Raw genomic sequence first — 22,176 nt, 5'->3', positions numbered from 1 at the left:
TTCTCCAGACTTTAAACAAGGTAAAAGTCTCCATGATTTTTACTGAGACATGAACATGCAGTTCATGAAAAGTTACTGAAATAAGCAATTCAGACAAGACTAAAATCAAAGAGGTTCTCTAGTAATAATTACTTTGGTGTTAAACTAACTCCATCCAAATGGGTCTGAAACTCAACCAAAAACTTTGTTAAAATGAAGGGTAAAATAGTCTTAAGTATTTTTTGTGTGCCAATAATACAGACATTCAAGAATCTGATTTTGTACTATTTAGTGAATTTGTATTCAGAACCTAGCCATGGGATGCACAAACCAGTGTGTTTCTTCATGCCGGTCCCAAGCCTGAATAAATGGGGAGGGTTACGTCAGGAAGGGTATCTGGTGTAAAATTTTGCAAAACCAATATGCGGACAACACAAATTTCCATACCGGATCAATCGAGCCCCGGGTTAACAATGACCGCCACCAGTACTGTCAGCCAACAGGGTGCTGGTGGAAATTGGGCTACTGTTGGCCGAAGGAGAAGAAGAGGGGGGTAGACGTGTCCGGAGGCAGGAGGAGAGGAGGAAAGTAAAGAGAGTGGAACTGAGGGTAGGAACTTTGACTGTTGGCAGTATGACTGGTAAGGGGAGAGAGTTAGCAGATATGATGGAGAGAAGGAAGGTTGATATATTGTGCGTACAAGAGACTAAATGGAAGGGGAGTAAGGCCAGGTGGATTGTAGGTGGATTCAAATTGTTCTATCATGGTGTGAATGGGAGGAGAAATGGGGTAGGAGTTATTCTGAAGGAACAGTATGTCAAGAGTGTTCTGGAGGTGAAAAGAGTGTCAGGGAGAGTAATGATTATGAAGCTGGAAATTGGAGGCGTGATGATGAATGTTAGTGCATATGCACCGCACGTTGGGTGTGCAATGGGTGAGAAAGAAGATTTTTGGAGTGAGTGGGATGAAGTGATGAATAGTGTACCCAAGGAACAGAAAGCGGTGATTGGAGCAGATTTCAATGGGTATGTTGGTGAAGGGAACAAAGGAGACAAGGAGGTGATGGGTAGGTATGGCTTCAAGGAGAGGAATGAAGAATGTCAGAGGATAGTGGATTTTGCCAAAAGGATGGACATGGCTGTGGTGAATACGTATTTTAAGAAGATGGAGGAACATTGAGTTAAGTACAGTACAAGAGTGGTCTAAGATGCACACAGGTAGATTTCATCCTATGCAGAAGAGTTGATCTGAAGGAGATTGAACACTGCAAAGTGGTGACAGGGGAAAGTGTCGTTAAGCAGCATAGGATGGTGGTCTGTAGGATGACATTGGAGACCATGAAGAGGAACAGAGTGAGGGCAGAGCCAAGGATCAAATGGTGGAAGTTGAAAAAGGAAGACTGCAAGGTTGAGTTTAGGGAGGAGGTGAGACAGGCACTGGGTGGCAATGAAGAGTTACCAGACAGCTGAGAAACTACAGCAGATGTAGCAAGGGTGACAGCAAGAAGGGTGCTTGCCGTGACATCTGGAAAGAGGAAGGAGGAAAAGGAAACCTGGTGGTGGAATGAGGAAATACAGGAGAGCATACAGAGGAAGAGGATGGCAAAGAAGAAGTGGGATAGTCAGAGAGATGCAGAAAGTAGACAAGAGTACAAGGAGATAAGGCGCAAGGTGAAGAGAGGGTGTCGAAAGCTAAAGAAAAGACGTATGATGAGTTGTATGAGAGGTTGGACACTAAGGAGGGGGAAAAGGACCTGTGCCGATTGGCTAGACAAAGGGACCGAGCTGGGAAAGATGTGCAGCAGGTTAGGGTGATAAAGGATAAAGATGGAAACGTACTCACAAGCGAGGAGAGTGTGTTGAGCAGATGGAAAGAGTACTTTGAGAGGCTGATGAATGAAGAGAACGAGAGAGGATTGGATGATGTGGAGATAGTGAATCAGGAAGTGCAACGGATTAGCAAAGAGGAAGTAAAGACAGCTATGAAGAGGATGAAAAATGGAAAGGCCGTTGGTCCAGATGACATACCTATGGAAGCATGGAGGTGTTTAGGAGAGATGGCAGTGGAGTTTTTAACCAAATTGTTTAATGGAATCCTGAAAAGTGAGAGGATGCCTGAGGAGTGCAGAAGAAGTGTACTGGTGCCGATATTTAAGAATAAGGGGGATGTGCTGGACTGCAGTAACTACAGGGGAATGAAATTGATGAGCCACAGCATGAAGTTATGGGAAAGAGTAATGAAGCTAGGTTAAGAAGTGAGGTGATGATTAGTGAGCAGCAGTATGGTTTCATACCAAGAAAGAGCACCACAGATGTTTGCTCGGAGAATGTTGATGGAGAAGTTTAGAGAAGGCCAGAAGGAGTTGCATAGTGTCTTTGCAGACCTGGAGAAAGCATATGACAGGGTGCCTCGAGAGGATTTGCAGTATTGTATGAGGAAGTCGGGAGTGGCAGAGAAGTATGTACGAGGGAAGTGTGACTGTGGTGAGGTCTGTGGTAGGAGTGACGGATGCATTCAAGGTGGAGGTGGGATTACATCAGGGATCGGCCCTGAGCCCTTATTTGCAGACGAGATTAGACAGGAGTCCCCGTGGACTATGATTTTTGCTGATGACATCGTGATCTGTAGCGATAGTAGGGAGCAGGTTGAGGAGACCCTGGAGAGGTGGAGATATGCTCTAGAAAGGAGTGGAATGAAGGTCAGTAGGAACAAGACAGAATACATGTGTGTAAATGAGAGGGAGGTCAGTGGAATGGTGAGGATGCAGGGAGTAGAGTTGGCGGAGGTGGAGGAGTTTAAATACTTGGGATCAACAGTACAGAGTAATGGGAATTGTGGAAGAGAGGTGAAAAAGAGTGCAGGCAGGGTGGAATGGGTGGAGAAGAGTGTCAGGAACAATTTGTGACAGACGGGTATCAGCAAGAGTGAAAGGGAAGGTCTACAGGATGGTAGTGAGGTCAGCTATGTTATATGTGTTGGAGATGGTGGCACTGACCAGAAAGCAGGAGACAGAGATGGAGGTAGCAGTGTTAAAGATGCTAAGATTTGCACTGGGTGTGACAAGGATGGATATGATTACAAATGAATACATTAGAGGATCAGCTCAAGTTGGACGGATGGGAGACAAAGTCAGAGAGGCGAGATTGCATTGGTTTGGACATGTGCAGGGGAGAGATGCTGGGTGTATTGGAAGAAGGATGCTAAGGATAGAGCTGCCAGGCAAAAGAAAAAGAGGAAGGCCTAAGAGAAGGTGTATGGATATGGTGAGAGAGGACATGCAGGTGATGGGTGTAACAGAACAAGATGCAGAGGACAGAAAGATATGGAAGAAGATGATCTGCTGAGGCAACCCCTAATGGGAGCAGCCGAAAGAATAAGAAGAAGAAGTGAATTTGTATTCAGGTTTTTCCTTTTTCTATTGGACAAACCAATAGTTGCCATGTTTAGACTTTTAAAGAAACAATCTTCGGTTCTTTAAAATGTTTATAGTTGGCTAAATGGCATTAAACCCGATTCTGAAAAGTAAAAATCAATCACAAACACAGATAACAAACAATGGTCAAGGATAACTTGAGCATTATGAAAACCGGCTGCCACATACTGTATTATATCTAACATGTATTTTACATTACCTAGATTTTTTAAATTACTCTACTGATGCAATATTTCCTCAGCAATTCATAACAAATGGAAATACTACTTGCAAAATTAAAGAATTCTTTAAAGTTAAAACAGCAAAAATAATTTCTCTAAATGAATGGTTATTAACTTTATTTATTACTCTAAACATCAGAAAGAATAAATTGTGACCTTAAATAATTTTTCAAATATAATTTTTTTACCTGTATTCAAAAAATCATTTAAATTAAAAATTACATTTCAGAGAAAATTCAAAGCCTGTATTAACTTCTACGAATAAAGCAATTAGCAATATATGATTTTAATGAGAACCCAGAATTTTGCTACAAACTCCACTGCAGGATTGTGAGAATCTTTGTAAATGTGCTCTTGTATCAGACTAGTGTCTCATCTAAGTTTTGGCCCGGCTTTGTGCCCAAACCTGCTAGGCAAGGTTTAGTCTCTCCATGACCCTGTGCTGGGAGAAGCAGGCTCAGAAAATAGCTGAAAAACACTGACTGAAACAAAGGGGCTTAATTGTGCATGTTAGACACAAAAAAATGCAAGAATCTTTTGGTTTTGTAAGAGCACTGTGCTTTTGAAATGTCTTGTTAATTGCTAGTAATGTATACATGCAACAAAAAGATGAAACAGAAGGAAACAGGAAAAAAACAAACTCTTACTGCAATAAATCCTAAAAGCAGTAATAAATGAAAAGCAAATAATAAAAACAGACAGTTCTGTAAAAAATTATATTATAGTGAGATACCATGGAGAAATGTAATTCCTCTATATTTATAAACAGTGACTCCAAAAAAAAAAAAAGCAAAACTCATCTCCAGCAGAAGAATATACAAACACACGAATAATTCTAACTGCATGTTATAGTGTCTGTAACATCTGAGCAACGAAACAAAACAATCACTTAAGTGCTGCTCCTTTATCATTACATGAAGTCAACATATAACATGGTAGTTCAGTACCCAGAACTTTAAATAACCTATCACCGATTAAAGTTTCTGCTTGTTTTTGATACATTACAAATTCCGAAATATTAAAATTATTTACTCAAACATTGATACAATAAATTGATCAAACATGAACAACTGATTTCTAATTATAATGACGTTTCAAAACACACAAACCGATTGGTATCATGCCAATGCACATTATCTGCCAACCAATCGTTAACTACCATCCTTCACCAATCACCAAAACAACCGGCTATGACTAGATATGGCCTGTCAGGTGTAAAACTTGTAGCAACTGCATGCCAACGACACAAGTGTCTAGGGCGACAGAAACAGAGAGCACTAGTTAATACTAACAAAACCCCATGCCCTCCCATCTGCCAGCTCCTGAAAGTGCTGCTTATTACAATAATGTACAACACCACGTTAGTACTCTCTACCTAATCACCACAGAAATCATCTGTCAGTCCCATAAGGCCCAGAGTACGTAAGAATCAGTTAACGTGCGCAACACCGGGACTATCCCAAGTGTCTGCCGAATCCAGGAGGGCCGTCAACGAATCTATCAAATGTTCACTGACTCCGAGCGCACGTTGAGTCGCTACTGCTTATCCAGGCAGAGGTGTGCGACTGCTCACAACAACGATAAGACAGACGCTCACTAATCTGCAGCCAGACACACCGCCATTCCAAAGACTGGCCGCGCAGCAAATTCCCTCACCGTGATGTTTACACTTCGAGCACCCGGAGAAAAGCCAGGCCCCAAACTAAACAGTACCACTTACATTGTATCGCAGCGAATGTGTCGGGTTCTGACACCGATTACTTCACATTTCTTCGTCGCTCACACCACCCCCATTTCTTCTAAACACCCACGGCGAACAGTCACAGCTGAATTGAAACGGCTACTCGAATGTAGGTCAGTATGCCACTGAAAACTACGCCTCCAATCCACCCGCTCGAACGTCAGTTCTGCAAAGCCAAGAATACCGGCCAGCAAAAAGAGGCGGGGCTCGGCGGTCGGTCCCACCCAGCGGCAACTGTGATTGGTGAAAAAAATAAAAAGTGTTGTTAATATATGCTTATCGTCTTCATTAAATAATCTTCCTTAAATAATTGAGTTTATGATTAAAATGCTTTGAGTAACCCTTTCTCTTATTAAAACAACTAGCAAAATACCCGCGCTTCGCAGCGGAGAAGTAGTGTGTTAAAGAGGTTATGAAAAAAAAAGGAAACATTTTAAAAATAACGTAACATGATTGTCAATGTAATTGTGTTGTCATTGTTATAACTGTTACTGTCTTTTATATTATATATATCTATATCTATATATATATATATATATATATATATATAATATATATATATTATATATATAATATACACACACACATAAACATTTATATACATATACATATATATACATATCTACATATACACATGTACATATATATACACACACATACATAAACACACACATAAGACTTACTGAGTGAAACGGCCTTTCATTGACAATCATGTTACGTTTATTTTTAAAATGTTTCCTTTTTTTTTTCATAACCTCTTAACACACTACTTTCTCCGCTGCGAAGCGCGGGTATTTTGCTAGTATATATATATATATATATATATATATATATATTATACATATACACACATACATGCAGTTTTAATAACACAGAAATCAATATAAACATTAACATCATTATCATATGAGAATATGAAGAAATATATAAGAAGCACTTTTCATATAAATATAAATATTAAACAGTAAAATCTTCTTCTGTAATTTGCTACCGTGGCAATTTGTGTGTCTGTCCAGGATTTTAAATGACCTGTAGCTCGCAAACCGTTTCACCTATACACTTGAAATGTGGTACACATATAGTAACGTCACGTCTACTATCCGCTTTATGGGTGATGATTGTATTACTCTTTTTATCTTTATTTTATTTTATTGTAGAATCAACTCCTATCTGCGCACAGCAGGGCAGCCGTGGGCGGATGCGTATATGGTGTATTCACTCCATGTTATCGTGCATTGCGCTGTCAGTGGTATTTTGATAAAAGAATTTGAACAACATATAAGAAGCGTATAAATTATTAAACAGTAAAACATTAACATTTAAGAAGTAAAGTTACATGAAGTACTACTGCAGTGCCTTCGGGTATACCTCATTTTTTGTTTGCCCATTACATGCTTAAATGTATACATTTTTTGGTGTACCTACCCGAGAACACGCCACATATAACCGAGTGTGGGAGAAGCATGGATTTTAAACACGCGTTGAGTTCATCTGCTGGTCTCCCTCGTGGAATAACTGGTAATGTTTGACTAAAATCTACAGCGAGTAAAACGACATTACCTCCTTTTTTTTTTTTTTACGATCTCTGAAATCTTGCTTTTTTCGGTTCAAGGCTTCATAAGCTCTTTTATGTTGTATGGTGTACTTATCCCAAACCATCATCTTTGAATGTTGCAAGACTTTCGCCTTGTATGTAGATCGGGGTAATTACATTCATTGCATTCCTAGTCTGAATCACAATCTGATTGTATGGGTGGTTACCTGGCACTGTAGGGTTGCCACCCGTCCTTTAAAATACGGAATCGTGCCGCGTTTGAGAATGAAATTGCGCGTCCCGTTTTGAATCAATACTGGACGGGATTTATCCCGTATTTTTTTTATCATTTTTTTTTTAAAGCAGCGTGTCATGCAAATCATCCCACATGCATTTTATGAAGATGCCTCCTTTCCTACTTTGGATTGGGTAATACTTGATGTCATCGTTAGTTTGATTGGTGTTTTTAGCTGTCCAGTGAGGAGGGCGTGTCTTTTAAGTACAGTCTGCAAAGTGTTGGCACTGAGATGTGGCATCAGCGCCATAGTTGAAGCCCCTAACGTTGCGGTCAGCAAGTCGGCTAACATCCGCCATGTGCCGTCTTTCAGTTGCGAGAAGCAGATCATAGAATGGTTGAAACTGTTGCCCGTAACGTTGCGCCACGGCGTGTGGTTCGTTTATACCTCGTGTCTTCTCATTAAACTTTTATCTCGCGAATATGTTATTGCAATCCGCAGCGGGAGCGTTTCTATAAACTTAATTGAAACTTACGTTTCACACCATGCTTTGTTTCCCTTATGAACATGCTTGTATGCTTAACTCGCTCCGTTCTCAATTGTTTAATTAATTTTTTGCTCTTCGCTGTTTGCGGCTGTTCCTCCATTTCCCCCTACTTCGTTCTTTTATCTCGCGAATATGTTATTGCAATCCTTAACGGGAGCGTTTCAATAAAACTGATTGAAAATAGTTTTGCATTTACCTTTTTAGTAAAAGGCGAGCTTTTAAGCCTGAGAAATCACCCCGTAAATGCACACGTTTAATTGGACATGTGTTAATATGTATGGTTACACAGTATTAAAAGACAGTGAACAACGTCAGTTACCTTTCTTCCCGCGTTTGATAAAAGGTGAGCGTTTAAGCCTGAGAAATCACCCGTAAATGCACACGTTTAATTGCACGTGTGTTAATATGTATGCTTACACAGTATTAAAAGACAGTCAAAAATTAACATCATTTACCTTCGTTCCCGCGTGTGACTCGTGCTGTAAATGTCTTCCTTGTTTTTAGTTCATGTGATTACGTAGGAGGCGTGATGACGCGATACGTGACTCCGCCTCCTCCATTACAGTGTATGGACAAAAAATATGTTCCAGTTATGACCATTACGCTTTGAATTTCGAAATGAAACCTGCTAACTTTTGTAAGTAAGCTGTAAGGAATGAGCCTGCCAATTTCAGCCTTCCACCTACACGGGAAGTTGGAGAATTAGTGATGAGTGAGTCAGTGAGTCAGTCAGTCAGTCAGTGAGGGCTTTGCCTTTTATTATTATAGATTGATCTTTTCTTCTATCATATGCTCAATTTAATTACTTATCTGACAGTATGTGAAATTGTCTTCAAGCCTGCTTCTGGATGAGGGGCTGGACTAGTTGGCCCTGCAGTGTTCTGTGTACTCTTTTGTGCGTGTGTCTCTGTGTGTATGTGTGTGCTCAGTTTAGTGATGGGGCTTGAATATCATCCTCCTGTATTAAATTGCACATTTGGTTCAATCTTTACTAGTTAATATCTAGCAACACAAAGCAGCAAATAGGTATGAAAAATCCAGTACCATTTGCATCCTTAAACATAGCCACAACAATTTGAGATAAATAACAGGAATGCATCGTTCACAAGAGATTATGTTGAGTAGGCCTGCGCTAAATTTGAAAAAGCCACCAAGGAAGCCTATATATGCTCCTTCGATATTGTGATGCAGATCCAGCAGTCTTTTGCTTATGTTTCAACGTCTTTCCTAAACAAAATAGGGATGTATTACAATGTGCATCATACAGACCAATTTCACTTCTGAATAATGATGTTAAAATACTCTCCAAAGTCCTAGCTAGAAGGATGGAGAAAGTGCTGCCTTCAATAATATCACAAGATCAAACTGGATTTATTAAAGGCTGACACTTAGTATCCAATCTACGACGCCTGTTTAATGTAATATATTCACCTGCAAAGTCAAACATCCCAGAGATTTTATTATCCTTGGATGTAGAAAAAGCATTTGATATGATTGAATGGAACTACCCTTTCACTACATTGGAGAAATTTGGGTTTGACCCAAACATTTGTGCATGGATCAAACTACTGTATACCAATCCAGAAGCTTCAGTTTGTATTAACAGCATTAATTCAGACTACTTTAAACTAGAAAGTGGTACCAGACAAGGATGCCCCTTGTCACCAATACTTTTTGCAATCGCCATTGAGCCACTGGCAATTCACTGTTGAAATGCTTATGAGATAAAGGGGATTATCAGAGAAGGACTTGAACAGAAAATTTCTCTATATGCAGATGATATGGTACTGTATATATAAGACCCACAAAATACTGTGCCTGCAGTCCTAACAGCACTAACAGAATTTCAAAAGATTTCTGGTCTCAGAATTAATTTGACTAAAAGTGTGCTCTTTCCAGTGAATTCTCAAGCACAGAATATTAGATTGGGCACCTTCCCTTTTATCATTGCAGATCAGTTTAAATATCTAGGGGTAAACATCACAAGTAAACATAAAGCTCTTCATCAACAAAATTTCACTGTCTGTATGAAAAAATTAAGCAAGACTTGCATAGATGGTCAACCTTCCACCTCACTTTAGCTGGAAGAATTAACATTATTAAGATGAATATCCTCCCTAAGCTTCTCTTTTTATTTCAAAACATCCCAATATGCATCAATAATTCATTTTTTAAGAAATTAGATTCAACCATAACCACATTTATTTGGAATTCAAAACATCCACGTATCCAAAGAGCGACCTTACAAAGGCTAAAGGCAGAAGGTAGCTTGGCTGTACCTAACTTTCAATTTTACTATTGGGCAGCAAACATACAAACTATAAAAACCTGGACATGGACACAAATAGATGAACATATACAGGCCTGGTCTGCAACAGAAAGAAAATCCTGCAGTACTTCTTTATATTCCTTGCTTTGCACCCCAATAAATGCAAGTTATCGCCAATATACTAACAACCGAATAGTGCTTCACTCACTCAGAATATGGAACCAATGTAGGAAGCTACATTGAGAGGCTGATCAAGGACCACATTACTTCTGTCCTACCCTCCTCATTTGACCCACTCCAATTCGCCTACCGCTCCAACCGTGCCACAGACGATGCCATATCTATTGCACTCCATTTTTCGTTGGAACATCTGGAGAACAGAGACGCTATGGTCCGCATGCTGTTTGTTGATTTTAGTTCGGCTTTTAATACCATCATCCCTCAGAATTTGATCAGCAAACTGGGCCCACTGGGACTGAGCATACCTCAGCAAAACTGGATATTGGACTTTCTAATGGATAGGCCACAGTACGTACGGGTAGGAAAGAATAAATCAGATACCATCTCCTTGAGCACAGGTTCTCCACAGGGGTGTGTTCTAAGTCCCCTCCTCTTCATGCTCATGACCCACGATTGTTGTGCCAAGTTCAGCACAAACCAAATTATTAAGTATACGGACGACACAACAGTGGTGGGTCTCATTCGAGGTGATGGGGAGGGGGATTACAGAGAGGAGGTGAAGTTATTTGTGGAATTGTGTGATAAAAACAATCTCATACTGCATGTCGTAAAAACGAAAGAACTGGTGATCGACTTCAGGAAGAAACAGCTGATACACATCCCGGTCTATATTAAGAACACTGCTGTGGAAATTGTGCAGTCTACCAAGTTCCTGGGAGTCAATGTGACGAACAACATCACCTGGTCCCTGCACACCTTCTCCATCATCAAGAAAGCTCACCAGCACTTGATCTTTCTGCGGAAGCTAAAGAGGGCCCATCTCAGTAAGTCAGTCCTCACCACTTTTTACAGAGGGACCATAGAGAGCGTGCTAACCAGCAGCAGCTCTCTGTGGCAGGAGAGCTGCAGTGCTACGGACTGGAAAGCACTGAGGAAACTGGTGAGGGCTGCGGAGAGGATCATTGGAGCCCCGTTGCCTAATGTACAAGATTTGGCAAAACAATGCTGTCTGGCCAGAGCTGTGCGGATTTCTAGAGACCCTACTTATCCTGCCTCTAAACTCTTTTCCCTCATGCCCTCAAGCAGAAGGTACCGCAGCCTGAAATGTAGAACTACCAGGTTTAAAAACAGTTTTTTTCCTACTGCCGTTCGTCTTTTAAATGAAGCATTTTAGTATTTTATTGTAGGCATTTTTAATTCAGAATTTTATGTATTTTAAATTTAGACTTTTATGCACTTTTAATTAGAAATTTTTATGCACCTCTAATCAGATTTTTTGTGCATCTTTAATCAGAATCTTTATGCACTTTTAATTGAATGTAATTGATTTTAACTATGTGTTTTTGTTAATGTCTTGTGCATTGTATTTTCGTTCTGCAGCACATCTTGGATGTTCTGCTGAATGACAAATAACATTGAATTGAATTGATTGATTGAAGCATTTTAAGATAGAGAATCTTTTTTTCGGTGGCACCTCTGCACGAGAACCACCTTTTTGAACCCTCGCAAACATATGCAATTTTTAATGTCTGGAAAACATTTGGGATTAAATCACTTACAGATCTGTACATAGACAACGTCTTTGCATTCTACGAACAATTACACTCTAAATGTAACTTTTCAGCAACACATTTCTTTCACTATCTTCAAATTAGAAACTTTGTTAAACAGAACCTGCCCAATTTTCCTCACCTCCCACCTCCCTCTATGCTGGAAAAAATATTGATCAGTTTCAAGGACTTAGACAGCATCTCTGCAATTTATAAAACCATTTTATAGTCCCTCCCTTTCAACGATCCAAGAGGTAAGTGGGAAAAGGATCTCTCACTCAACATCTCAGAAAAAGAGTGGAAGGTAGCAATGCAGAGAATTCACTCGAGCATATGTGCAAAGCATACAATTATTCTTGTAATTTTGATCTATTTGTATGGAATGTTGTGTGATTTCAATAAAATAAATAAAATTATTTTAAAAAAAGATGCAATGAAGGAAGCAAACTGCAACAGAAAAAGGGCAAAATACAGTATAATGAAATCAACAAAAGAGAGTTAAGCATTTAAATATATAGCAAAAGAATAAATATTTCTAAATGTCTTATAAATGTAAAAATCATGCTGCTCTGCTATTCTCAATGTAGAATAAGGGAAGAGAAAAAAAATACCAGTTAATTAAATTAGATCAGTGTTATCAGTGGTTGTCACTGATTATGGATCTGGTTGAAACAAAAATCTGAAGCCACAGTGGGCCCCTAGGACCAAGTTTGAGAATCCCTGCATTACATCATCTGACTCTTAATACGCAGAATTCAATCATATTAACCAATCGACTACAGCCAACAGTAACTTCATATACATGTCGATTCTCTATTATTCAAAACAGTTGCTTCATTAGCAGGGTGTCCTATGAATCTTCCCATTGATTGTATCACCACTTCATAATAGGGGTGTTTGGGCTTTCTCACTAGTTTATTCTCACTTTTTAAGAGGGTGTTTATTACTCATTTACTTCATTTTAAATAACATCAATCCTCTTTTTCAATCCCCAATCTGGTCCTCTGGCTGAACATTGGCAGCTGCACCACCAGATTTACACTGTTTCAAAATATCTTTAGCAAATAACTGAATAACTGCACTCAGTGCTGCTGCAATAATCACTGTCTCCCAGTGACCATAAACTGGGCGAATTAAATTTACCTTTCAGCATATGCAAGACTAAATGTATATGAATATGATTTATATTCAATTATTTTAAGTTGATTTCCACTGTGTACAATAACTCTTTCTCACCAGCTGTTATTAGATGACCAGTTCACCTGCTTGCATGATGTTGCACCATTAGCAGCAGGCAATATTTTTTTTGTAAAATAACACAATTGTTTTCACATACCACTACTTACGTGCTTATTGATATCCTTGTGTAATCCTGGAATTTTCCTGAATTGTCCTCTCAAATCCCTTTGCTGCAGAACAGGATGTACTCAATAGGTGGATTCACAATGTTGATAACACCTGCTCTTCAGCACTGTGATCACCAGGATTAAAAGTACTAAAGTCATTGAAGACATTCTTGAAACACAACAAACACATCACAATATGACAACACCTCATAATTTACAAAATGGAAATGATGTCAATCATATTTTCTTTGCAAAATGTTTCCTTTAAAATGACCAAAAAAGCCTGAAAAATACTTGAAAAAAGACATTAAAATGCATGAAAAACACCTAACAAATGCTGGAAATTTTCAACACTCGAGCGTGAATGGGCCCTAACTATGAAAAAGTTGGGACAGCTTGGAAAATTCAAATAAGAAACAGAAAGTAGTGATTTCCAAATTCACTTTGACTTGTTCTCCATCACAAACAGTATAAAGACAAGAAATTTAATGTTTAGTTTCCATCCATCCACCCATTTTCCAACACGCTGAATCCGAACACAGGGTCATGGCGGTCTGCTGGAGCCAATCCCAGCCAACACAGGGCACAAGGCAGGAACTAATCCCGGGCAGGGTGCCAACCCACAGCAGTAATGTTTAGTTTGGTCAACTTAATTTTTTCATAAATATACATCTCTTATTGCCATTGAGAGCCTTCAACACATTACAAAGAGGTTGAGATTGGACAATTTATGGCCAATAATGAGTTTGAAAAGGAAACAATGATGTGAATAGAAACAGATGATGTTCAACAGGTGATTGTAATTATGCTTTGGTATAAAATCTGCATCCATGAAATGTCTAGTCCTTTAGGAGCAAAGTGGGGCTGCAGATAACCAACTTTCCCAAAAATGCATGAGAAAATCATACAAAAGCTTAAAAACAATGTTTCTGAAAGACAGATTAGAAGGGATTTGCGTATTTCACCCTCAGAAGTGCAGGATATGATTAAGAGATTCAAGAAATTTGGAGAAATGTTGGTGTGTAAAGGGGAATTACTATTGACTTTTCTGGGATCATATGCATCTGGGATGGACTTACTGGTTGCTGCAAGAAAGAGACTGAAGAAGTAGCATTTGCAATGCAGTAACTGTACCATTTATTGGACTAATCAAACAATATTTAAATATTGAGATGAGTGGGTAGCTCCCACACATTGATGTCTATCTATCAATGGTGTGACAACTGAGTGGTGTCCTGTAGCAGTTCTCTAATTTATCCATTCTTAGAACTTTTTCTCTCAACCAAGTCAAGTAGACACAGGTAGACAGCCAAAACCTTGGCCAGAGACAAAAAAAAAAAACCTGTTGTACCAGGTACATTTGTCCTGATGATACATTTTCTGTTTGTCCCTTGACAATTGTTTGTGAAAGTTAAATCAACATTTAAAATACAAGAATTATGTTAAATGCCTTTTTGTATTATTCAAGGGTTTGTCATTTTTGACATTTGCGTCACTGTGCTTTGGACTAGCAATAAAGCATTAGATGAAACAACTTAATCATTTAGAGATTGCCCACCAAATACACTTTCTTGAATAAAAAACATTGGTCATGATTGCTGGACAAAGCCTTTTAAAATAACTTGGTACATTTTCAATCAAACCCAAGCTTTTTGAATAGCACTGTTGACTTCCCTTGGTTATTTGGCCATAGTGGATGCAGAAATATTTTGGAATGTTTACATAAAATGGATCGAAGGATGGATGGATGGATCGACATAAAAACATTTTGTTGAAAGTTACATTCATTGTGGCAAGCAAAAACAGAGCTAATTTCAATCTGAACAAAAGATAATGTAGAATCAGATGAATCATTACAGGGGTGCCTGGACAAAACACTAGCTGGAGCTGATTGGTTGTAGATTCAAATTTATATTAATAAATGTAAAGTATTACATGTAGGAAAACAGAATGTTAAATCTGAATATAAAATAGGAGGGCTGAAACTTGAAGGAAAGACCTAAAAGATGCAGTGGACTCATTACTATCTACATCAGGACAGTGTACAGAAGTGATTAAAGAAAGACTAATAGAACATTAAGAAATACAGCCCATATGTGTGGTGTATACTGTACAACAAATCAACAAATTTGTACTTAATGAGGCCTCATATGAAATAAAGTGTGCAGTTTTAGTCTTCATATTAAAAAAAGAAAGAAATTTCAGTGAAGGGTGGCTAGGCTGATTCCAAGACTGCAAGGAATGAACTGTCAGGAAATTTTGAAGAGAATGAACCTTTTTATCTTAAGTAAATAGAAAATAATTGAACTGTATACAGTTATGAAGAGAAATACAGTATAGTCTCAGTTTATCCACAGCATGTAAGTTATTTGTGCACAACAGAATCACATTTCTCCTTTTTTTTTTTACAAATTGCAAAATCTTTAGTACATATGAATAAATTGCATGTGCAATTGTCCAGAATTTGAACAATTATCAATTCTGTTGGTCTTTGTGATCAAGACAGTGTGATAGACGGCCAGGAAACCTGCCCCACCGGGATGCCTGAAGGAAGGAGGGACCGGGAGAGCGGCACTTCTCTTCCTTGGGCACCTGGACGGTCCTTGATCCCTGGAAGACAGCGCTTCCGGTACACCAGGATGAGCTGACAGACCAGGAATGGTGTACACCCAGAGTGCTTCCGGGTGCAAGAGCAGCACTTCCATAGCAATGGGGAGTGCTGCCAGAAGTTCGCCATCAGGCACCCGGAGCACATCCAGGGCGTTATAAAAGGGGCCGCCTCACTCCATTCGAGGAGCCGGAGTCGGGTGGAGGTGGACAGAGCTTGCGAGAGAGGAGTGGAGGCGGCCAAAGGACCAAGGACTGCAATAGTGTGTAAATATTATTGTAAATAGTATAATAAACGTGTGTGTGTGGAGGGCATTGTGGTGTTGTGTCTGTCTGTGGCCGGGCTGGCTCTTACAACAGATTGTTGCCTATCAGTTGAATAGTTTTTCACTTCAAAACATGTCAGAATTCTCTCATTGCGTAAGTCATTATATTCACAAACATCCATCCAATTATCAAGACATTTCAGTCCAATGTTTCATTAATTGCAGTGACAGAGAGTTGCTGTAATGTCTCCTGAAAGGATATATTGGTCATCTGGTGAAACCTGAACTTCACTAACAAAGTGGAAGGTCCTCACATCTTGAATCAACCAGTGATCCCTTGCTTTCAGGTTACCTCGCAGGTGAGATTAATGAGTTTTGAGTATTGTCAAACATATCTTTAGAGATTAAGCACAACTGAATTTGTATACTTTTTGAACATGGAGGAACCTGCTCAGGCAAACATTGAACTTGGGCAACAGTCTGTTCTTGGAGGAAGAAGGGGAGGAAGAATGTGTGGCAGTGTTATGAGGGCATGACAGCAAAACAGAAGAAGAGGTAGAAGAGTGGAAAGTGTCAGAGCTATCCAAAGTGAAATATGTGCCACACGTTTGGACTGTGTTATTAACGTTAGGCCTTAAATTGTAAGAAGCTGGTCACCAGGTACATCCTAATGTAAGAAGGTCTACAGTGCCTTCCATCTCCCAAACATTCCACAGGGAAAACAGGTATGCTACAGTGTAATTCAATAGTGTATTTATTCCTGCTTTTTACTCATGTAAAAAAATGCATGTTTTATTTATTACAGGGTAGTGGAAAGTTAGAGCCTATTCCAGCTATGTCAGCGCAGAATTCACCATCCCTGACTCAGATACACTTCAGTCTTTCAGGGCACTCACAGATACCCACTCCAACATTTACTGTACCTACACCGGGTCAATACAAAGTAGCCAATTAACAGTTAACATGTAAGTCCTTAAAATGTGGAAGGATCTAAAGGTAACTGAACTGCCCAAAATCAAGCTTTAGTATCCGAGGTTTTTAGAGAGATACAGTTAGGTCCATAAATATTTGGACAGAGACAACTTTTTTCTAATTTTGGTTCATTACCACACAGTGGCAAAATCTACAGTTTGGTACATCCTGAGAAAGAAAGCAAGCACTGGTGAACTCAGCAATGCAATGCAAAAAGACCTGGACATCCACGGAATCAACAGTGGTGGATGATCGCAGAATCATTTCCATGGTGAAGAGAAACCCCTTCACAACAGCCAACCAAGTGAACAACACTCTCCAGGGGGTAGGCGTATCGATATCCAAGTCTACCATAAAGAGAAGACTGCATGAAAGTAAATACAGAGGGTGCACTGCAAGGTGCAAGCCACTCATAAGCCTCAAGAACAGAAAGGATAGATTGGACTTTGCTAAAGAACATCTAAAAAAGCCAGCACAGTTCTGGAAAAACATTCTTTGGACAGATGAAACCAAGATCAACCTCTACCAGAATGATGGCAAGAAAAAAGTATGGAGAAGGCGTGGAACAGCTTATTATCCAAAGCATACCACATCATCTGTAAAACACGGTGGAGGCAGTGTGATGGCTTGGGCGTACATGGCTGTCAGTGGCACTGGGACACTAGTGTCTACTGATGATGTGACACAGGACAGAAGCAGCCGAATGAATTCTGAGGTGTTCAGAGACATACTGTCTGCTCAAATCCAGCTAAATGCAGTCAAACTGATTGGGCGGCGCTTCATAATACAGATGGACAATGACCCAAAACATACAGCCAAAGCAACCCAGGAGTTTATTAAAGCAAAGAAGTGGAAAATTCTTGAATGGCCAAGTCAGTCACCTGATCTTAACCCAATCCAGCATGCATTTCACTTCAGACAGAAAGGCCCACAAACAAACAGCAACTGAAAGCTGCTGCAGTAAAGGCCTGGCAGAGCAATAAAAAGGAGGAAACCCAGCATCTGGTGATGTCCATGAGTTCAAGACTTCAGGCTGTCATTGCCAGCAAAGTGTTTTCAACCAAGTATTAGAAATGAACATTTTATTTGCAGTTATTTAATTTGTCCAATTACTTTTGAGCCCCTGAAATGAAGGGATTGTGTTAAAAAAATGCTTTAGTTGCCTCACATTTTTATGCAATCGTTTTGTTCACCCCACTGAATTAAAGCTGAAAGCCTGCACTTCAACTGTATCTGAGTTGTTTCATTTCAGATTCATTGTGGTAATGTACAGAACCAAAATTAGAAAAAGATGCCTCTGTCCAATTATTTATGGACCTAACTGTAGATTTGAAAGGCGTTGTACATCCTAATAGACTACATGAAGATTAAATCTAATCACTTAATAAAATGATTTTTAATTTTTTTTTTTTTTCCAGCACTTGAAGGAACACGGCACTGATAGCAGCCAAAACTATGCCACTAAATTCAAATAATGACTTCTCTTCTTTAGTCTGGATAACCAAGACACATGCAGTATATCAGGCAGCATCATTTGATGCCATTGGAAAAACACACAAAAAAACTACCAAATTAATATAACCCTTTATTAATATAGGATTAATTATAAACAACTACTAAACATCCAGAAAACTGCATTTAAAAATAAGACTGTTAGATACAGTGTCATGGAGCATCCTGTGCAGTCTAGGAGTCAGCTGCTACAATGTGATAGATAGATAGATAGATAGATAGATAGATAGATAGATAGATAGATAGATAGATAGATAGATAGATAGATAGATAGATAGATAGATAGATAGATAGATAGATAGATAGATAGATTATAATTTATTGCACCAAAAGCCACACAGAATATCATGTAGAAGTGACAAACAATAGTCACAAACTACTGGACAGGGATGGTACACTAACCAATATGCATTTTGGGAATTAAAGAATATCCTTTAGACATGTTCAGCATATTGAAGACAAGCATACTGTAAGAAGCATAAAATAAAATAACTTTCAAAAACAATTCTTACATTTACAGCTACAAAAATTTCCCTACAGACATGCAACTAAGCACCTCCAGTGCTCTTTCTAAGCAGCCCTTCCAGCAGATACCAAAGGAAGGATAACAACCCCTAATTTAGCAATGATAACATGACTCTATAAACATCTGCTTGTGCTTATTGTATCATCTGTATTTGCTCAAGATTATTGTGATTGGCAATTTTTTTAATCAATGTAGAATTAATGTATATTCATAAAGACATCCATCCATCCATTATCCAACCCTCTATATCCTAACACAGGGTCACGGGGGTCTGCTGGAACCAATCCCAGCCAGCACAGGGCAAAAGGCAGGAACAAACCCCGGGCAGGGGTTTGCAGGGTGCCAGCCCACTGCAGGGCACACACACACCAAGCACACGCTAGGGACAATTTAGGATCACCAATGCACCTAACCTGCATGTCTTTGGACTGTGGGAGGAAACCGGAGCACCCGGAGGAAACCCACGCAGACACGGGGCGATCATGCAAACTCCACGCAGGGAGGACCCGGGAATTAAACCAAGGTCTCCTTACTGCAAGGCAGCACGCTACCATTGCGCCACCGTACCGCCCCTTCACAAAGACAGCTCTGCTTAATTACATGTATTACATGTAAAGTTCGATTTAGCATGAGCCTTTTATTTTCAGGCAGATAACAAAAAAAAAAAAAAAACTTCATAACAGATACCATAAAAAGATCACTGTTCCCTAATTTCCCATTCTGCTTGTTACCATTTGATCCTTTTAAAATCATTTGCACCGACGTCTATATTGAGTTTCCATGTAACAAGGCCTGTGATGTGTTCAGGTGTGATCCACTTTAGATCCTTGTAAGCAGTATTTAGCCTTTGTGAAATTGCTATAATGCACATAAATCACTTTCATAATGTTCAGTACTTGTTTTGGGAGTTTACCAAGGATTTCCATTGTTTATGGGAACTCATTTGACCCCTCAAAATCAAGAGCCTTCTGAAGCTAATTGTAACACATTTTTTTTGATCTAACTTATCTTTTTGCATTTAACAGTGTTCCAGGGTGCCTTCCAGTAAAGTACTGTAGAAGAACTCAAATTTACCCTGAAACTCAATTCTCTTTACCAAAATTACTGACTATTCTTTTAATATATACCTTGTTTTTCATGTGACTGTCTTTTGTGCGCATTCTAGACTTCCAACCTTTTTCATTTCCCTGCCAAGGCTTTACTATCACTTACTGTCCACTTAATCCACACAACATCTACTTTATGAAACACTTGATGAAGTCTCACCAGCAGAAATATCATATTTCTGTCATTCTTTCTACTTGTCAACATAGATTTAATTTACACCTTTGATTTTCACATTTTTATAAGATTTGTTTATTGTGAACACAACCTGTGTGTTTATAGCACTGAATGACATGAGCAATTGGTTAGACTTGTCTAATAACCAAATATGTCAAGTCTAATAACCAAAAATGTTTATGTTAAAGTTAATGTCAACATGGTTTCAGATTATGAATTCTGAAAGACCATCTACCAAGAGTGTGATCATCCTCATGCCAATTCAAGCTACTAGTCTAATTCACACACCCACACAATACCAGTATGTATTGACCAATCGACTTTACTGTACATGCATACCTTTCAGGATTCAGGGGAAAATTGAAGTACCCAGAAGATAGCCCATGCAAATACAGGGAGAACACGTAAACTTCACATAGGGAGTGCTTGAGCAGGGATCAAAAGTCAGCAATCTGGAGCTGTGAGGCAGCAGTGCTAACCACTACACCACCTGATCCATGCAACCTGAACTGAACATGAAGAAGCTGCTTTATTGTTGTTGTAGTTAGTGGTGATGATGCAGTAGTGCAGTGGCTAGGTATACTTCATCACAAATGCAGCATCTTGGGTTTAAATCCTATGCCTAGTCTGTGTCTGCATTAAGGAAGCATGCTCTCAGATATCACCAAAGACATGGAGATTACTAAATTACTTATTGATTGCAAATTGGTCCTCGTGTGAATGTGGGTGAGTACATGAGTGAGCACTATGATGTACTACTGACTTGTCCAAGGCTGTTTCCTGCTCTGAGCTCAGTGCTGGCATAACAGACTTGGTGCCCCATTTCCCTGATTTACAACAAGTGGTTCTGAGTTCATACTGAGTCAGCTTAGTTTGGCCCAGCCTAATAGCATGCTTTTTGGATTGCAGGAAGAAGGTTGGGAGGACATGCAAACTCCACATAGAAGGTATTCTAATCAAAAATCAAAAAATGATTTGAGTGCAGTGAGTTGGCTGCATTGCCTGATGTGCCATTGTATCATCTGTTAACAAAACAACAAAAATTACCCTATTCTTTAATTAAAAGATAAATAATATTTGCTTGTTCTGGAAACATTTATTTTGGATACCAATTTTTTACACTTAATTTTACAATGACTGTGTCTTCACTCAGAGTTAGGTGTTCAACACCTGATTTAACGTTTCTCAATGCTGCGAGAAACTAAAGACCTCATCATCAAGTGTAAATGGTGTTCACTGGTGAAGAACACATCTAGTAGAATCAGACTGAGCTGCGGTATGCTGACATATAGAAGGGGATAGTGGAGATTTTAGCTGCCTGGACTGGTAGTAGGTCTTCTTGTCCATAATTTTGCAAAGTACAATGCAGACCACACAGTGTTCCAAAATGTATCTAGCTATCATCTTTATTGTATTGTACTGTATATCAAGTTTAATTTAAATGACTGGAATGTTTGCCTATAAAGAGTGTGAGAAAATGTAAACTTTACACAGAAAACACCAAATTCTGTAATTGAACTAGTGCCCAAGCACTCTGTTAGCAACACTTGCTGAACCAGCTTGTCACACATAGTTTTTTACAGCGAAACATGCAATTTTACCCTTACTTCATTTACTTGCATACCTGTAATGCCATGTACATTCATTTTTGTTCAGATACAGATTAATTGTGTTTTGTAAATAATTATAGCTACTTTTCATTCTTCAAGCACAACACCTTCTGTACAATCAGTCCTTGCATTTCCACAGTGTAGGCCTAAGGATTAGAGTGAGAATACTTTACAAAGCATAATAACTCAAAGTAGGTCAGTGTGTCATTTGGTAGTAAGTGGCAGAATGCCAAAGAACTGCTGGCAGCATAGGGTGGTCATACAGCATCTGTGATTCCTCATAGATCACAAGGGCTTGAGATGGCATTCTCAGCATTAAGACAATGGAAGAAGCTAAGCAAAGTGACGTCCAAACCATGGTTTTGT

The 22,176-nt window shown here is 39.1% G+C and overlaps 1 protein-coding gene across 2 annotated transcripts in view; it reads right to left on the bottom strand.

The window, feature by feature from the left end:
- The window catches only part of fbxl3l (F-box and leucine-rich repeat protein 3, like), a 41,548-nt gene extending 35,978 nt beyond the window's left edge, over positions 1–5,570 (bottom strand). The window contains exon 1 of one of the 2 annotated variants that reach the window (XM_028812736.2): positions 5,354–5,570. The gene's annotated coding sequence lies outside the window, so the exon portion shown is untranslated. The remainder of the gene's footprint in view (positions 1–5,353) is intronic. The other variant, XM_028812735.2, reaches the window with a different exon arrangement.
- Positions 5,571–22,176: the final 16,606 nt, after the last annotated feature.

The sequence above is a fragment of the Erpetoichthys calabaricus genome, chromosome 11 (genome assembly GCF_900747795.2).
Source record: "Erpetoichthys calabaricus chromosome 11, fErpCal1.3, whole genome shotgun sequence".
Taxonomy (NCBI): domain Eukaryota; kingdom Metazoa; phylum Chordata; class Cladistia; order Polypteriformes; family Polypteridae; genus Erpetoichthys; species Erpetoichthys calabaricus.
This window is presented reverse-complemented; position numbering and strand designations above follow the sequence as displayed.